Source organism: Cupressus sempervirens, chromosome 9 (genome assembly GCF_028749045.1).
Source record: "Cupressus sempervirens isolate cs-2001-9-10 chromosome 9, ASM2874904v1, whole genome shotgun sequence".
In the NCBI taxonomy this organism is placed as follows: Eukaryota; Viridiplantae; Streptophyta; class Pinopsida; order Cupressales; family Cupressaceae; genus Cupressus; species Cupressus sempervirens.
Genome location: NC_143126.1, coordinates 545,466,915 through 545,481,981, shown reverse-complemented (window position 1 = coordinate 545,481,981; position 15,067 = coordinate 545,466,915). Strand labels below are relative to the sequence as shown.

The window sequence follows — 15,067 nt, the reverse complement described above, 5'->3', positions numbered from 1 at the left end:
TTAATGGAGTTCAAATATAGCAGAGGTAGGATAAGGGGCATATTAGGGTGCCTTAATCAATTGTCTACCCTAGGTCCAAGAGAAAATGCCATCACTCTTGGTTTCCTATGGCCATTGTCATCCATACAAGTGGGTGTACCTAGTGAAAAATCCATATCCAATCATTCCTCTACCTAAGGCCCAAGAGTGGATACCATCCCTTGTGGCCTCATGTGGCCCTTTACCATCCATTTGAGTGGGTGTACCTAGTGAGGAATCCATAGCCATTACCCTCTTCCATAACCACCCTTATCCTCCTTCCTATGATTAAAGTTCCTTAACGTAATGGCCAAAATGGTAAGGATATGAGAAAACTACAATAGGATTTTATGCTCTTCCTTTCAGACTAAATAAGTTTTTCCCATCTGTCTGAAGAATTAGCTCTATTATGTTAAGGTTGGGAATACCTCTGTTATGGGTAGGTAGGAAAATAATAATTTTGTATTCATTTGATATAATTTCATAGTAAGAAAGCCTTAAGTGTTAATATTTTACTACTTTTCCCCATATAGGGAAAAATTTTGAGAACTGTCTTAAATAAGTCTATGCCTTGGTCAACAATCATTTAGATCTTTTTGATGGCATGTGCTTCATACACAACATTGATAGTGGTTACATATAATGTTGCAAGAAATGTACTAGTTGACCATAATAGGTTTATAAAAAGGGAAAAAGATTCTAAGAAAGTTAGTTAAAGTATACAACCTATCATTGACATCTAGGAATTTATGTTCCCATGCTTAGGTCTGTGAGAATATTCATAGTCTAGATGCACAAAAGCCTGTTCTATGTCAGGAAGAGATTTCAATTTTTCTTGAAGTGCTTCTCCAATGTCATGAGCATCCTGCAAGGGCATATCACTAGGTAGCACAATGTCAACTTCAACAAAGAAATGAGACAGAAATGTGTAAGCTCTGATCGTATCAATATTGCATATGTCTTTGTGATGATTCCAACAGAGATATGTCAATTTCTACAAATAATCAGGCGATGGTATTTTCCCCACCAAAGAATTCACATTCTCCAAAACTGTGCTTGACCATGTCCTAATTGTACAAAGTGCTAACTGCAAAAAAGACCCGCTATCAGCTTTAGTATTTCAAATTATACACATTAATATAAACTTGAAGCATACTTGGCATCTGCTCAAAGGAAGCCTGGTAATATGTATTTTGGCTTTAGTGATCACAAGATTATACATCCTTCTTGCTACCATCACCACACAAATAACTTGATAGACACTAATGATCAAGTTTAAATAAAAAAGAATACACCCTCTTTGTTATTGTGCATGCCTGCAGTTGTTATTACTCACTAGCATTCTAAATGATTGTTATCAATGTTACCATCTATAAAGACAAAAGTTCGTATCCCTATATGTACATACAAAGAGAGGTTAGATATGGTAATCCTAAAGGAGCCAACTGGTATTATCTGCAGTCATGTGTTCTAAATACATTGTATACATACATATGCCTTGCAGTAGTCGTTACTATCATCTCTGAGGAATTGAAACCCCAATACTATTCTAAACAAATAAGATCTCTAGAATCAAGTAATGTAAATGGTCACATCTACTTGGACTCTTTAAAACAACTACTAATTAGTGGAAAGTGGAAACATATTCGATGTTTGATGTGGGTTATACGAGTTAGCTAGGAGCACATATATAGACATTATTTGGCTTTATTAACAACGTACGAATTATTGTAGAAAATCAAAATGTGAAGTATCCCATGTTACAATGTAAAGTAAAAGGTCAAAGAAGTGCTTACTGTAATACCCCAAAATTGGCTCATTGCCATCTCAACCAATTCTGGTCTATTTCTGATCAATCCTAAAGTCCTATTCCATTAGGCAAATTCTCATTCGGGTACTCGCTACTTGACTTAATTGTCAAATGCAAAAAACCCTAATCTGCATTCATCATGCTTATTATTTAATTCCTATAGTATTTACTCATATTAGTCACATTAAACCTATTAATTAATATTTAATTTAATTACTAAGCATTTATACTTTAATTAAATTAAATTATATCTTAAGGCTAATGTACTATGGAATTAAATTTATTTAATTTAATAAATGTGCCTATTTTAATTAATTAAATGGAGTACTTACTTCTAATTAATTAAACAAAGTTATTTAATTAAATGGGAAGCCATTCCTAATTAATTAAATGAAGTTATTTAATTAAATAAGAAAAGTGTCTCTAATTAATTAAAGGATTATTTAATTAAATAGAAAAGGTAATTGTGAGAGTATATCTCATTTTATTAAATTAAATATCTCACCAAAATCTCTCTTCAGTTCAAAAAGGGAAATTTCTAGTTCACTATTGATCAAAAAGGAATTAAATTAGTTAACTCCTTATTCTACTCAAATTAAATCAGTTAACTCCTTATTCTACTCAAATTAAATTAGTTAACTCCCTTTAATTTGGAAATCTTTCTTTATGACTGAACTTCACCTTTAATCCTAACCGTTGATTGAAATTGATCTCAACCGTTGATGGATTCTAGGAAATTCTATTTAAGAGACCTTCATCTCCTCATTTTGGGAGAGGATGAATTTGGAATTTGCATCAAATTGCTGCTAGAATTCATACTCACATTTGCTCACATTTGCTCATATTTTACATACATTTGCATCCTCAGCTTAATTTCATTTAGCATAATATGCATATGATTAATCTAGTTTCCTTTACTTGTTCTTAGATTAGAATGCATTTCTCATTCTATATTAATCTACATAATCATATAAATTAATTTCATTTCTTAAATCCTTGATTCTTAGAGGGTCTGGTTACTTAACACCTCAAATCTGAGGATATCTAACAAGCAATTCCATTTAGATAGAAGGCAACAGGTCGCCTTGCCAACTAATTTTTGGATGAACAATCCAATGTTCATTCCAAGATGAATTTGCAAATAAAGATCGTGTTGAAGTGTGTGTGTTAGCAGAGGCCGCATATTCATGCATACACTTACCACTATTTCTCCAACTAGATCAATCCACCAGTAAAATTTACTTCCAAGAACTGCAATAGTGAGACCAATTGAATTGGTGATGACATCAAAGAAATGATCTTGGGCATATGCCTTTACTATCTCATTTGTAAAAGTCCAGCAATAGATTACAAGGACCAACTTCACGACAGTAACTGAAACCATAATTCCAAAAACCCAGAACCACCTATCTCCTTCAAACAATACACCTCATTTTTGCATAATTTAGGAATGAAGTTGGTGTAAGAGTATTACTTATATGTACTATGAAAAAGTAGATCATTTAAAAGACAATACACTAATGATGGAATAGATGGAAAAGAGCAGAACAAAAGCAGAGTATTTGGTGCAGAACAAAAGCATACTCCATATCACATTTAAGCTCAATATTTTATAGCTCCAAAATAATTATCAGAATAAACAAGTATAAAACTCAACTTTTAGGACAAGGAAGTATGCCTTCACTTTGTTCACTTTTGCATCACTAGAAAACCATGCAAATTAGGCCAAGTAAAACTCAACATCAAGGATTTTTATGAGTATTTTCATTTGTATCCACTTACAAAATTTTGGCAAAAATAGAAAGCCAGAGCTCAAGCCACTTATACCATGTAATTTCTTCAAAAATGGTGAAGGGGTTTTACTAATCCAAAATATTAACACTCACCTGATGATGTTGTGTTTGAGAACATACATATGGCCTCCAATAGTTGAATATTATTTTAACTTATCAAAACCATGTTGTTTAAAGGATTTAAATCATGAGCACAAAATTGTATCTATGGTTGTAATTATGTCCAATAAAATATATTGTATTTGCAGTAATAGGATACAAAGCTAAACAAGTGACCAAAAAAGCATATAATATATCTTCCATGTTCATGAAAAGTTCAAATCATCATGAGAACCATTAGGGGGAAATAGATATCTTGTTCTTAAAGGTATATCCTTGAATGGGGAATTTACCTTTGAAAGAAGTTGTCGAATAGACTCTAACATGATCTGCAGTCCCAATGTAACCATAACTGAAGCAAAAACTAGAATTCCCTGCACATGGAGCATTCTATTATGAATTAATGCTAAATTAGTGTTGGAAAATTCACAATGCTCATTCTTTGAGCAATTAATACAGACCATGACAAAAATAATATGAACATTCACACATCAATGAGTAACCATAGCAATAGAAAACACAAACTACAATGAACAATCTAAAACAATTTCTTACACTAATCAAGAATAGAATTCATCTTCAGTTATATTGATATCTGCTATGAAATTACTCAAAGATCTTAATGAGTCTCATCCTAATCTTATTCATAAATTAAAATGAAACCCCCATTACTAAGGATGCAAGGTACCACATAAATGCAATTTGAAAAAATAAAACATCAAGTTGCAAAGCTTAAGGTTAAAAAATAGTAACATCTTTGGATTTTGAATTTTGCAATAAAAAAGTTCCCCATATGGATGCTTCCCTATTACATGGGATCTCTTATCAAATCTCAAATAAGAAACCAAATGATAAGAAGACAAGAGGCCATGAGAAGAGCTTAAAGTACATAATATATAACAAGCACAACTAACAAGTGGAAAACCTAATTAGTAACCATCAGAGTTGCATAAGTTTTAGGTGATGATATTTAAATACCTTACCTTTTAGGTGATGATATTTAGCTGTCTTGTTCCTTAACAATATTGATACTAATATCATGTTATTGCTTCCCTAATTTTTATGTAGAGCATTTTGGTGAATATTCAAGATACAAAAATAGGCATTGTAGAAACGAAAGGGTTTTATGCAGAAAAATCAAAAAGGGGATGCATTCGCTTAAAAATTCTATTCCTACAATTTTTTGGAAGCTATAGCTTGTCCTATTTTTCTCTACCCTCCCAAAAATTTTCTCATGGGTACTAGATTCAAGGTTTTGGTGTGCAGATACAAGCTAGGTTCAACTTAGAAGTGTTTGATGATTTATCGATATTCCCACCTCAGACATTGTGTTAATTGATATGATATTTATATGTATTGTAATGCTTCATTGTTTATTGAAACTTGTCCACATTCATTCTTTTCCTCCAATCAGGTCACAATTACTATGGAGCAAGAAAATTGTGCGATGGAAAACAATTTGCTATTTTTTTTGCATGTTTTCTATTCTGTAAGTAATTATTTACATCACACACTTAATATTTTTCTGCTTGTACTTTGACCAAAAAAAATAATGTGCATCTCAATGTTGAAGATACTAATTTTGATGACTACACTAAGCCACAAGTAGATGATTCACAATTAAGTGATTGGTTAAATCAGGATGTAATTGAAAGCATTTGCGACTGCTTTGTTACTAGTGACTGGTCAAAGGTTGCTCACTGAGGTGAAGCAATGGATGAGAGTGATGAAGATGATGACACTGCCTATGGAGATTTTGAAGATCTGGAGATGGGAGATAAATATGGAGATGAAGCTAATGATAGCATGGAGGATAGTAAAAATTTGAAGTCTGCAGAAGAACAACAAAGACTGAAAAAGCTTGCACTTCGTGCCAAATTTTATTCTCAATATCCTTTTGGCTATTTTTTTTTCTATTCATACAATGCCTACTTTTAAAGATATTTAGTTTCCATGGTTCATAACATTGTGAAAAAATGTTCTTGGATAGCACTATGTATGAGAACCATCCTAAGGATATGATGCAGGATTAGAAGTCTACAGTTTCCCTTGCATGGGTGACTACATTGCAAGAGTTGGGAAAGTCTATTTCTAAAGAATTAATAGTAATTAGGTACACAGCCACCTGGACACAATAAATATGAGTGGGAAGAGCTAAATTACCATCTACTTTAAGGTTGGGAATTGGGATAGATAAATGGAATGCTCAGATTAGTAGTAAATAAATTTAAACAAAAAAAGATTATCAATTTAGCCTAAACTTAATATTATGTGCAAGAGACAACACAATATTGTTCACTGGTTTCTCTTATTTAATACTTTTGGCACAATATGTCTATAAATTGTAAATAATAAATATACTTGTGTGAATTGCAAACATTATTTATTGGTAACTCTAATTTGGTATGTTTTGCAGCATCTCATTGTCACCTAACTCAAATGGATAGTCATGGCTTAACTCATATTTGCATCTTCTAACTAGATTTTCTTTAGCTTTGTGAATAAAGTGTCATATGGCAACCTCATTTGTTACAGATATAAGTGCCCTCTTTAGTTTATCTATAATTATCTTGATAGGTTCACTAGATAAACCATTCTTTGAGGGCACAAATCATGTCTTGACCCCTAGAAGTTTTGATGATAATCGCACTAGCTATGTTTAGTTCTTTTTCATGGTACAAATATGAGGTGGATTATTGTAGCACTGTTGGCTCTTGATGGTGATCACACCACCTAATGTTACACACAGTTTTTTTCATTTACAACCTATGGAGATATATGTTGAATTTATTTGAGTTTAATAATGTCTGATAAAATAGTAACAATTCTCTCTTTTGTTGTGTTTGGTATTTATGTCTTGAGATTCTTCCAGCACTACACCAAACTGAGTGAGCTGGAGAAGAACCAGAAGCTGAATGATCTACTTGATGCACTAGACTTCAATCAAGTTGTGATATTTGTCAAGAGTGTTAACATAGCTGTAGAGCTTAACAAGCTTCCTATGGAGTGCAACCTTTCATCAATTTGCATTCATTTTGGAATGCCACAAGAAGAAAGGTATGTTTGATGTTGTTTCTCTTTTTGAATCTACCATGGTACTTAATGTAACAATTCCGTTTTCTCAGCCGTTTTGCCTCTCGATGTTACAAAAACCCATATTCAAACAGGTCCAAATATTAATGCTAGTAGAAATCCTATACACACAATTAGGATGGTAGAACATAAAATTTCATTTTTACATGGACTCCACTCTAGAAAAAATGTTTTTAAATTAATTTTTAATAAAGATTTTGATTAGGCTTTTACAAGGCTGTTGGATTCTTATGACAACAATTAGGATATTTGTTAGGATTGATGGTTGGATTATTGAATTGGGTTAAAATATTAAAATTTAAATATTCAAATACCATGTGACTTAGTGTTTTCCTTTTCATCTAGGATCTATTCTACTAAGTAGTCTTAGATAACCAATAGATGAATTTAAAAGCAAAAAGTGCTCATATTAGTGAACATGAAACCATTTCCCAATTCTATGTTTGACAAATTTATAGAGAACTCGATTTTAGAGGATTATATGTTGGCTTAGGGCCTACATTGGTGAGAGATTTCCCTACTAATGCTATAGCTATTGTCACTTGGGAACTTATAGCAAATTTACTAGGGGTGAAACAATAGTAAGAGCATTAGCTTCAGAGATGAAAGGGTTTATATCTGTGTGAATTTATAAAAAGTGGTCTTTTCTTTTTTTAGTAGATTGTCATTTATCCATAAGAAAATGATATACCTGGATAAGTAGGCATATTGATGTACCTAGGAACTAGCATTATGTCACGGGACTCAACCAATAATATATTTGTACCAAGTATAGTGCACTGTAATGGTATTGTTCAAACAATGTTGATATTTACTCAAGAGGACTATTTTTATTTAGTTTTATTTGCCAAGTTTCCTTTTCAGTTTGATTTTGTGTTGGTAATGCTTCAAACTCAAATGCCTACAAATGCTTCATGCAGTGTTCAATCTCAAGCCCTAATCACTAGGCAAGCTCCAAGCTCTTATTATAGTTTTCTTATTGCAATGTCATATCCAGTTTGCATGTGATTCTACTTACCTAAAGGATCCTTAACCACAAACAACAGTAGTCTCCTCTGCCCAAGATAATAAAACTTTGTTTGGATTTAAACAAGAAAATTACAATAGCTTTATTAGTGAGGATTTGTGTTTTCTTAGAAACTTCTTACCTAAGAAAGCCTTCCTCAGGGTTGTGAGCTTGTCTATTTCTCCTTTACATCAAAGGTTTAATGCGAGCATGTTTCTAAGAGCCTACCCAAGGTTACAAATGCAAAGTGACCTAGTTTTTGATTACCTCTTTTATTAGAGTAGATTTACTTGTGGGGTGTAGAGAACATGGAGAGCTTGCCTTAGATGACATTTCATGGAGCCAGTCAATAAAATAGTTCAAATGCCTTACCTATGATTCCACATTTTACATGCATGTCTACCAAGGTAGTTGCAACTTAAACAAATATATTCTCTCAATATATCTATTTTGTGCATATCCAACAACCATGGCTTTTGATGACCACATTACGCTCAGGCATCCTATCAAATAGTTCACGTGACTTATCTATGCTTCCATTTTGCAAGCATGTCTCCCAAGGAAAATGCTAATACTTCATCTACATCATCTAAGAAAATCCTTTATGCTTTGATGGATGCCTATAGCTTATCCCAAAGCTCTCATTCAACAGTTATGAGATGATCAATCAAGAGGAAATAGTTGAGAGCTTAGAGTGACACAATTTTTAGATGATCATATGAAATGAAATGGGCGTGCGAGTAGAAAGAAACTAGAAAGACATTGTGTACAGATGAAAGGCATGAAATGGATCATTTTGGAGCACTCAGAATAGACACTTAGCATTCAGTACATATCATCATTCGAGATCAAATGGGTGTGTGAGATTATACACATAGTGAATAATAAAGGAGGGAACTGAACCCTCCCTAAGGCTCACACTTGTTGAGGTTCATTTCAGCAATGGCCCTTCTTGTGAAATTGTTGTGTAAAAAATTTCTAATGAGATAATGTGTTATGAGCTCTTCATCAGTGGGATGGAATGTAAATGCAGGAGGTAGTTGTGCATCACCCATATCATGACTGTAACTAAAGTTAGGAGAATTCAATAATAGAGGCTCTTAACTTTAGTTACAGTCATGATATGGGTGATGCACAACTACCTCTTGGATTCACATTCCATCCCACTGATGAAGAGCTCATAACACATTATCTCATTAGAAAGGTTTTACAGAACAATTTCACAGGAAGGGCCATTGTTGAAGTGGACCTCAACAAATGTGAGCCTCAAAAAAATTTTGATCAAAATTTTGACCAATGCCTAGTAGTTTTCTACCAACCAATGCATGGCTATTTTTGACCAATACTTGGAATTTTTTGACCATGCATATGTCAAAATTTTGACCAATGCTTGGCAGAACTTGTGCCAACATTTTTGAAAGGTTTTGACCAATGTATTGGTCAAAATTTCCACCAACTAGTAGGTTGGTCAAATTTTTTGGAACTTGGTCAAGATTTGGTAAAAAATTGGGTCAAAATTTCAACCAATAATGGTCAAAAAATGACCTCAAATGTACTAGTGTTGTGAGGGCTCACTTTAAACCTCATGTCCATTCTCTACATGATCAATCTATATAGGTTGGCATGATTGTAGATCCTTATGAATAGCAATTAGTGGAGGTCTCTTTGTCAGTTGAGGAGAAGGATGGTTTAGTGGAACAAGTTCAACAAACATCCTTGATAGATCTAAATTCATTCTTTCTAGCACAGTTGGAAGGGGTGAGCATCATCATCAGTACATGGATACTTGAGCAGGTTTCAAGGCCACCATACATCTTCAGGAGTATACCTATGCCTTTGTTTCTTTCTAAGGGGAGGAACACCATTCTGCATTCTTGGAACAACTTCTTCATCGAAGTAGCTTTCACTTGTTGGCATTCTTCTTTGGTCGGGGGGCACTATTCTATCTCTCTTCCTTCTCTCATTCTCTTTTGGATATACTGGATGTATGTCATAATGGGGGGGTCTTGATTACTCCATCCATTGATGCATCCCTATTTATCTCTCTTTTTGGGGGAGGGTTTTTTCCATGGGGTTTTCCCTCTTTCCCCACTTTATGAGAGATTGCATCGTCATTATGTACATGGGTACCTAACATGGCCTAGTAGCTGGGACCCATTATGCATCTTCATCCTAGTTTTTGTAAGCTTAAGGGGTAATTGTAAATACTTATTCACTATTTACACTTATTTAAGTTTACTTCGGTTAATGAATTATTTTATTATTTTAATTTGTGAGACACTTACGACTTTTTGCACACCTTTTTGAGTTGTGATGTAGACAACACAAGAGTACATAACTCTATTTTAGCACATGGTGTCTACAACACTAATTTGCATGACACACCCTTGTAGGCTTATCCTCATATCATCGCACATACTTTCATGCTTAATGGAGGATAACCCATATCTGCTGGACATGTGCCTGGTTGTATGACATATCATGGTGCTAATTATGAGGCATTCAAGATGTATCTTAAAGGCCTTTATATACAGGCACTCCTAGTGTACTCTTATCATAGCATATTGAATATATCGTCATTCTGATCACACTCTCTCTCTTGGTCTATAGTTGTGCTTGTGTTTGAGTTCTTAGTTCTTGAGTGAATTTTTCCCTTAGGAAAATTCTCAAATTGATCATCCTTCAAATACATAACTATCATCATTTTATAATAATCATCAAAAAAAAAATAAAGTACTCATCTCCACAATAGCTTTTTTTTCCAATAGGTCCACAAAGGTCTATATGAACCAGCTCTAGGACTTCTTTAGAATGATAATTTTTTCTTTTAAAACTTTTATTTCCCATCTTACCAATTTGACAATTCTTGCACATGCCCATGTCATGTTTCTTAAGGTATGGAATGCCTCTCACTCTTATGTTTTTGCTTATGTTGACTAGATTATCAAAGTTCACATGGCACAACCTTTTATGCCATAACTAGCTTTCTTCTACTTGATCTAGGAAACATGAACTTTCATTTAGATCTAGGTAGAATAGGTTACATTTTATATGCTTTCTAGTCCCAACCATTTTCCTTTCCCATATAGAAAATTGGCTTTTCCATTCATGAATTCTACCTTGAATCCAATGTTATTCAATTGAGCTACACTAGGTAGATTATGCTTCAGTCCTTCAACCCAATAAGCATTATCACATTTGAGATCATTGGTTAGTACAATACAATCTTTACCTTTCACATAACATGGTTCATCATTGCCAAATCTAAGACTTCCACCATCATAGTGTACCAAGTTCTGATTTATCACCAGTCATACAGTGAGAACAATCACCATCAATTACCCATGTATAATTCTTACTAATATGTGAGATAAGTGTCATCTTATCATTCTCATCATCTAATTCATCCTTAACAACAATGTAGAGCATTTCATCCCCTTCACTACTATCAGAATCTTTAGCAATGTAACAAGATTTCTTACCTTTTTCCTTGTAGTCCTTGTATCTTTTGAAATCCATCTTGCCTTTTTATTTTCATGTTTGTTTTCTTTTCTTTCTTTTTCTATTTGGACACCTTGCAGCAATGTGACCAACTTCTTCACAAGAAAAACAAATCAAAGAAATTTTATCATTTTACTTTCCTTTGCCCTTAGGAAATTGTCTTGCAAGTAATGCTTCAATGAATTCAAGATCTTCATCAAAACCATCTTCATCCTCACTATTAGATTGTCATTTTTTATTTGTAGCTTCCTTCTTGACTAATTGCTTGGCTTGAAAGACAGACTCAATCTTTCTAGAGTTAGGAACATAGTTATCATAGTTTTCTAACTCAAATGTTGTCAACCTTCCCACTATTGCATCTAATGCTATATCATTCGTAGGATTGCATCTCATATCCTAAATTTTTCAAACTCTAATTGCATATATAGAAGTGTTTTGAGAACCTTACTTGCCACTGCCTCATCTTCTATCTTTCCTCTTGAGGCTCTGATTGTTTATGCACTAGTTTTGATTTTATCACTATATTTTGCAATGTCTAAGACTTTTTGTCTTAATTCTTTGCACATTATCATCTCCTCCATAGATGGTTATTAGCTTGATCCACATCTTATAAGTAGTACCATAGTCTTTGACTTTATCAAATTTAGCATAGTTGAGAGTTGAAGCAATATCAATCATCATAATGTTATGATTCTTCTTTTCTATAATTTCTTCAATAGTCATAGTTCTAGTAGGTTTCACATACTTGGTATCTAGGTACTTTAGGCTTGAGTCTCTAGTGGTTCCCAAATGCAATCTCATGAGTTCTTGACATGCCTTTAAGTTATCTCTTTTTAGCTTAGGGATCTCCCATCTATAAGACATCTTGATTTTTAGCTTAGGTCCTTGAAACCTTCTTTGCAAGCACCAAAATCTCTGTTACCAATTGTTCAAAATATAAGAGGAGCAACTTAGATGGGAGGGGTGAATCATTTACCACAAAAATATATCCTAGATCCCTTAGATGTCAATATAAATCAAAATGAAACTCTGTTAAAACTGAAAAATTCTATTGTAACTTGGTTAGTACTGAATCCCTCGGCAAACACAAGAATTATTGTTACTCATCAATTACTAAAATATTTACTTCTTAATATGTTTAGTGTTATTAAACATAATTAACTTAGTTATATAAATAGAAAGTAAATAACATGAGCACATATGACACTAGGATTTAACGCGGAAACCCAATTTGGGGAAAACCACCAATTGCAACTAGTTACTATTTTTCTCTCCTAAAGTGAGCCTTGTTAGGATCCAACCCTTTTAAAGGTTAAAAAACACACTGTTAGGTGTGACCTTGTTAAAGGATTTAATAACCCTATTAGGAGTGGCCTTTTTAGAGGTCTTTAGACACTTCAATCTAGAAATGCCACCTTGTTAAAGGATTTGGAAAATAGCTATTAAGCTAACTCTTTTAAGAAAATACATTGCTACAATTATTAGAGAGTAACAACGATATGAACTGATTTCTTAATCAATTGATATGTTGGTTTTAGATCTCTATTCTAGCTTGAATACTTGATCCTCCTTGATTAGATAAAACTTTACAACTTGATCAACTCCGGATACTCCACTATCCTTCCAATTTTCTTCCTTGGTTTATCTTTTTAATCGCATGCTTCACTTATTCAATCCCATAACTTGACCTTATACTTATATATTTTTCCTTGTTAAGTCAACTTGAATACACTTACAAATATTTAACATTCATCCCTTAAGTCAGCTAGACTTAACAAATAAATTCATCAAACTAAATATGTTTATTTAAGAAAATCCTTTGTTATCTGACCCAACTTAGTCAATACTAACTCGAAAAAGACTTTCTTTAGACTTCCTTTCATAACCGAGTGAGCTCGGTGAACACTAGTTCTATATTAAATTCTCTTTGGTGCCTGAGTGAACTTGGAAAACACTATCTTCTAGAAAACTTTCTTTGGTACCTGAGTGAACTCGACAAATATTGTCTTTGAACTCAATTATCTCTAGAATGCTCGACATACACTATAAATTGAGCGCACCAGAAACTAACTAGTAAAGCCTTGACATTTTTTGTAACATCAAAGAAAATATACAATTGAACAATTTTTTCAATAGTATGACCATACCAAAGTTCATAGGGTGTCTTGTTTGTTCCTTTCTTCAATTTAACTATGTTGAGAGTATAAAAAATAGTGGTAATTACTTCTCTGTGAAATATTTGAGAAACCTCCTTTTCAATATTTGATGTTCTTGAATAATCTAGAATTGATCTATTTTTCCTTTTAGCAATCTCATTTTATTGTGGTCTCCTCAATGTAGAAAACTATCTCTTAATATGATGCAAGAGCATCTTGCATGGAAAATTTTGAAAAAAAAAAAATTCTGGAGGAGAGAGAAAGTGACGAAAATTAGAGGAGAAATAATTTTAAAAATAAAAAAAGGAGAAAAGAAAGGAAAAGAGAAATTTCTATTTTCGAGGTGCATAGGTGGCATAATAGAAAAAAAAAAAAAAAAAATAGTTGTCATTCCATTAATCGAGGTTGTAGGTGGAAATTCTAGAAGGTTTTGGATAAATCATGTATTTAGTATTTGTTGGGTGCTTAGTTGTATTTGGGTGGGAATTTAATATTTATTTAAAGGTAGTTGTATTTACCTTTTATCCCACATTGGTTGTGTTTGTAATGTCTTAGGTTAGAAGTGCCTATTTAAGCAAGGCTTATTATCATTTGTAATAAAGCTTAAGGAGAAGCTTGAGGAGTAGAAGCTTGAGAAGAAGGTGAAAGCTCAAGGGGAAGTTTGAGAAGTAGAAACTAGAAGGCGTGAAGACTTCAAGGTGTGAAAACTCTAAAGGTGTAGCTCTTAAAGTAGAATTCTTGGTGAAGCTCTTGGTGTGAAGACTCTTATTTAGGATTTCTCTTATGTTGAAGAAGTCATATCATCTTGTGGGTGTTGTAAGGATTTTTCAAGTATAATAAAATTATTTGTGAAGCATTTTTTTTCTTGGTCTCTATATTGTTGCTTTCTTTATTGTGAGTGGGTAAGGGTGGTGTGGCCCTCTATCAAGTGGTATCAGAGCAAAGTGTATCTACATTATAATAGCACTCTCAACACAAAATTTAGTGAGTTCATGTTGGAATTATAGTAGGAAAGGTAAATTTATATGAGGGGGGGTGAATCAATAGTTTAAACTTGGACCCATAAAACTTTCACCACACATCTATCTCATGAATTCAATGAGTAAACTAAAATAACATGTAAAGCATATACATCTAAATCATATAACCATGTAAGCATTCACACACATAACACTAGATATAATTACCCAAAAACCCTCCAAGTGAGAAGGTAAAATTGGGGTGGGGATGACACCCACAAATCTTCACTATTGCAATAAAGTGTATCCAATGAAGGTTACAATGTTTTAACCATGAAACATGATCTACCCTATGAAAATTTTGCCCTATTAAAGGCTTACAAAGACTATTAGGTCTCACCTTATTAGAGGATTTCAACACCCTGTTAGAAGTGTGCCTTGTTAGAGGACTTCAACTTACAAGTAAGTAAGCACCCTGTTAAAGGATTTCATATAGCCTATTAGGACTACTCTATTAAGAGATTTGACTAAAATCACTTGTTAAAATGTCTTAGCATAGATCCTATGGTTGGAACTTGCTTTCTTGATAATAGATCACCTCTATACAATGTCTTCTTGATCCTTCTCAATCA

The 15,067-nt window shown here is 33.2% G+C and overlaps 1 pseudogene; it reads right to left on the bottom strand.

Moving 5' to 3' along the window:
• Positions 1 to 757: 757 nt before the first annotated feature.
• On the bottom strand, positions 758 to 5,047 carry LOC149539799 (metal tolerance protein 5-like; annotated as a pseudogene).
• Positions 5,048 to 15,067: the final 10,020 nt, after the last annotated feature.